The 5,412-nt window shown below is 38.7% G+C and overlaps 1 pseudogene; it reads right to left on the bottom strand.

Annotated features, from left to right (window-relative positions):
- Positions 1 to 460: 460 nt before the first annotated feature.
- LOC119530837 lies at positions 461 to 1,156 on the bottom strand (annotated as a pseudogene).
- Between the last annotated feature and the right edge of the window lie 4,256 nt (positions 1,157 to 5,412).

Genomic DNA, 5,412 nt, shown 5'->3' with positions numbered 1-5,412 from the left:
GTTTGGAGAGAATTGAGTGGCCCAAAATCCCATTCCCCCACCCACAGCCCAGCCATTGAACCATGACTGAAAAATTAGGTCAGTTTTGTACAAGCATTTTTTTTTTTAATCAAATCACAAGAAAGCTGCCTTGGCTTCTCTTTGAGCTTCTGAAATCACTGCATGTCCAACCTCTGGCGTCCTCCCTTTCCACACAGTTTCTTTTGGCTCTTCTAAGCCTTGGCTTTCTCCCAGTCTGGGGTTTCCAGGGAGTGTCAGCATCAAGTTAGTAAGGCTACTTCAGTGTATGGTTTAGGCATCCATCTGTACTCTGCTTGTAGGGCTCCTAGTGTAGAGAGGGGTAGGAGGGACAGACTCTGCCCATGCAGTCCTCACCATGGATAGGGGATTAGACAGCATCCAAGGGCTCACCCTCCTTTTCCCTCCCACCTCAACTCAGGTGGAGGGGGAGTAGCTATTACTAGAGCTTGTGTTGGTGAAGGTTTTGTCTCAACACAGAACATGTCAGTTGTGAACCTGAGGTCATCTATCACTGGGAGCACGTTGAGAAGAGCTGGTTCACTTGGGTCACTGAACCAGGACTTGATGGAGATGGTGTTGTCTGGATGGCTCTGTATGCCCCTGGGGAGTTATCCAGGATCACAGTGCTGGAGAGTTCACTGTGGACCAGAGAGAGGTCCTTGATGTAACTGCCCAGCTCCAACATACAGTGTTGTCCATAGTATCTCCTCTTGAGTATCCTTCTGCTATTGTCCAGTTTGTCTGCCATGCTTTCTGTGAATATCACCATCTCATACCATTGGGTTACCACTTCTAAGAAGAAATCAACATGGATACTCACGTGCAATAAACTGGACAGAATGCTTGTCTATTACCACCTTGAGGATGAAGTCAGATGTTCCAGGCAAAACCTGTCCTCCACCACATCATGATGGGAGTGGATAAGTGATTCATCCAGATCCAGTACTCAGATCTTTCTCTTCACCTGGCCCAGCTGATGCTGGGACACAGGAGATAAAAGAAGGATATCATATCAGTGAGTTTGCTACTGAATTACTGTGCAGATCTGCCTCCAGAAAAGGTAAATGAAGAAACTCCAGAGCTTGATGGTGAAGGCTATGGACAAGAACAACCCCAGAAGATACTGTGTCCACATCAACCCAATGACCCTGACACCACTGGCTCCAGGGCCCCTGTGACCCAGCTTGACCAGGCCCCCAGGCAGCCCCTCCTGCCAGGAAGGGAAACATGGAACCTGAGTGGCTGGAGAGGTTGTAGAGAGTGGCACAGAGCAGAAGTCTCAAAAAATCACCCTGGCAAGTGGGAAGCAAAGCAGAGCAGGCAGCTTGGGAACAGGTGGGTGGATCCCATGATGGAGGCTGGGAGTAAATAGGCAGGGTGTGGCATCTATAGCTTTGTGGAGGTTTTTAGGCTGAAATAGGTCAGGCCATGATGAGACAAGTGGGGAAGGGGATGGAGAATTAGGAGAGGAGGTAATGGGGGTGGGGGTGAGAAGGAAGGAGCCATAGTATTCTAACATACTTATTTTGTAGGGTTTATAGTAATGTCATTATTTTCATTACTAATTTTAGTGTAATCTATAGGTATTTCAATTTTGTTGATCTTTTCAAGGAGTGAACTACTAATTGGTATCTGTTCTCTAATTTATTTCTGCTCTAATTTTTATTTCCTTCCTTCTACCTGATTTGGGTTTAGTCTGCTCTTTTTTTTTTTTTTTTTTGTATTTCCTTAAGATGTAAAATGTTATTGATTTGAGATAGTTATTCTTTTTTTAAAAATAGTTTTATTGAGATATTGTCACATAACCTACAATCATCCACAGTGTATAATCAGTTATTCACTGTACCATTATATACTGCATTCATCACCAGAATTAATTTTTCAACATTTTCCTTATTCCAAAAGAAATAAAAAGTAAAGTAAAAATAACACCTAAAACATTCCATCTCCCCCATTACCCCATTTTAATTTTATTTTTTGTCCCCATGTTTTTCTACCCATCTGTCCATACACTTGATAAAAGGAGTGTGAGCCAACAAGTTTTCACAATCACACAGTCACACCATGTAAGTTACATAGTGATGCAATTGTCTTTAAGAAACAAGACTACTGGGTTGCAGTTCAACAGTTTCAGGTATTTCCTTCTAGCTATTCCAATACACTAAAAACTAAAGAGGGATATCTATAAGGCACATAAGAATGCCTTCCAGATTTACCTCTAGAATCCATATGAAATTTCTCAGCCACTGAAACCTTATTTTTCTCCATTCTTTCCACCTTTTATTCAAGAAGATTTTCTGTGTCCCTAAATGCTGGGTCAAAGCTCATCCCTATCTGCCATGCCCCACATTGCCATGGAGATTTCCATCCCTGGGACTCAGGGAAAGCAGGGAGTTCACCTGCCTCATAGGCTTAGAGAGAGAGAGAGAGGCCACATGTGAACAACAAAGAGGTTCTCTTGGGGAGACCCTTAGGCATGATTATAATTAGGCTTATGCTCTCCTTTACAATAACAAGCTTCATAAGGACAAGCCCCAAGATTGAGGGCACATTCTACTGGATAGTTAGTCCTCAGGTATTGTGAGAATATCAGAATTAACCCAGGTAGGTAAGTCCAAACTTTCTTCATTTTTCCCCAGTTCCTCAGGGAGACCCTGCAAATATATTTTTATTCCCTGACAAAATTACTTTGGGATGTATCAGGATTTCCCACTAACCTGTACAAACTTAACAGATCCACTTCCTATTCATAGTTTGTGTAATTATGATGTTTGAACAACCTGAAAGTATATGTTAAATTATTAACTGTGCTGCAGAAAATATGGATCCTGTACCAAATAAGTATCTCTTCCCTTCATCTCACACAGTGGTTGAAGTTTTTAAAACACAGTCAATATCTTCATTTACCCTTTGGCTGAATTTGCCTTACCCCTAACAAGATCTGCTTTACTCATATCTGTAATCGAAGTGTGAACTCTTTTTCAGCTTAACAGTTGCCATATGAAGTAATATTGACATTCATAGCTGCTGAGCTCTGAGTTTCAGGTATCACACAGATATGCAAAGTTCCAGAGACTGACCAGGTTATACACAGAGTTCAGCATCTCAGAATTTAGAGATAACCATTACAACTCAGGCATAAATATGACTGCTTTAAGAGTTTACAATTTAGGGACCATTACAATAAGCATTATCCTGATAAGCTGTGCTCTAATATTCAATTCTCAGAGTTTACACATTGTAGTTCATCAATATTAGTGAGGCATTATAAGGTTTGTCTTCATTTCTGGCATACTTGATTCCAAATGCTGTCCTCAATATTGATTCATCTAGTTGTGTGTCTCACAGCTTCATTCCTTCTTGCTCAGTATTCTATTTTATGCATACACCACTGTTCACAATTCTGTTAATCAATGTACCCTTAGGCCACCTCCATCCATTGCAAATTGTGAATACTGACACCATAAACACCAGTGTGCATATGTCCATTCATGTCCCTGCTCTTGTACCTTCCATGTGTATATCCATAATGAGGTTGCAGGACCTTATGGCCCCCACATAGTTAGCTTATTCTGGAAACATCACACTGTCCTCCAGATAGGCTACACCATTCTACTTCCCCACCCATAGTAAATAGGTACATCCTTCAGTGTTTTCTCCAGACCTTTTATACCTCTTTATATTTTCCCCTGCAGTTTTACAGAGATATATTCACATATCACACAATCATCCACAGTGTACAATCAATTCACAGGATCATACAGTTGTACATTCATTACCACAGTCAGCATTTGTACTTAATCATTACTTCAAAAAAAGGAAAAAAGTTAACTGTACTAATAAAAAAGATTAAAAAATTAAAATGCCATAGAATACAATAAAATAAAGTCAAACAACAAAACCACTACAATAATCCCATACTCCTCCCTTATATCCCCTCTCATAGACATTTAGCTTTTCTGTATTGCCTTTGTTACATTTACTGGAAGCATATTACATGTTACTATTAACCATAGAATCCAGTTTGCTTTGATTATACTTTTCCCCAAAACCATCCCTTTCCAACAACTTGCAAGGTAGACATTATAATCCTACATGTAACAATTTTATATTTGTATGTTTAGTCACCATCATTAGCCACTGTAGTTTCACTAAGTTATACAGTCCCAGTCTTTATCATCTGTCTTTCCTTCTACTGCCATAATTTCCCCTAGCACTCCTGGGAATTTGTTTTCATAACCTTTTGGTTTGTGTTGTTAGAACTGTTGTGTTTATTTGGTGTTTGTTGCTTTAAATTTTGGCTACAGTTCAGAAAAATAATATATAATAAAAATGAAGTGAGGAAACTTAACATTTAAAAAGTAATCACAGCAATGGCAAAATAATTTTCTACCATTCCTGCCCAAAATTCATTACCTGAATCATATCAAGAAGCATGTTTTAATAAATGTCAATTAATGTATATTCTACATGATTCTTCAGTGTTCTTCAAATATATCAGTATGAAGAAATATATATATATAGAAATGTTACAGTATATCATGAATAAATATACCTGAAAAGAAAGTGTAATACATGATATGAGAAAGGATTATGTAATAAATTTATTGATTTTTACTTTCATCTCTAGCATTTTCATAATTATTATGGTATTGCTTGCTTGAAAGACATTGTAAAGGTCATTGGTGTGTTATGAGAAAGGCCACAAGATGTGATACTAGGACTGTTTCATGGATAATTTCTTCATTGTGGAAATTTTTCTATGAATGCCTAGGAGAATGTTTTTGTTTATAGATAAATATATAGAATAATATATGAAGATAGGAATGTTGTGTTTATATATTTTTCCCATTGGTTGAGATATAATGTTATTATCAAGAGTAAATTACAAAAATGGTATCTTTGTGAGAAGAAATGAAATAAATATACTTCAGATGATGTGGCTGCCCTCCACATGAAGGCAGTGGGTCAGAGCAGGGTGAATTTGCACTGACTTGCCTTTCACTGCATTTGAGAATAATATTCAGAATCAGTGCCAACTGGATCTACACAATTGGGTATCAGCACATTCTGGATCTGATGGACACAGTAAGCAGTGAAGCAATTTATTTTCCTACTTAGATAGGTTTCAGAAGCCAAAAAATAGATATAATCTGGGATTTCTTATCCCACAGACAGAATCATGTTAATGGGGGAAATGGTGTGGGCTATGACAGTTCCCAGGTAAGCACTCCCTTTATCAGATCAGTGTAGGCTTGCCATAGGATCATGGTATTCCTTGGGGTTTGGGATATCTTGGACCCAGCAACAAATAATATTCAGTGGACAGCATAATTTCTGCCCTCTCTTTGAACCCTCCCCTGTCCAAATTTACCAAATACATTTCACTTT

The sequence above is a fragment of the Choloepus didactylus genome, chromosome 4 (genome assembly GCF_015220235.1).
Source record: "Choloepus didactylus isolate mChoDid1 chromosome 4, mChoDid1.pri, whole genome shotgun sequence".
Taxonomy (NCBI): domain Eukaryota; kingdom Metazoa; phylum Chordata; class Mammalia; order Pilosa; family Megalonychidae; genus Choloepus; species Choloepus didactylus.
This window is presented reverse-complemented; position numbering and strand designations above follow the sequence as displayed.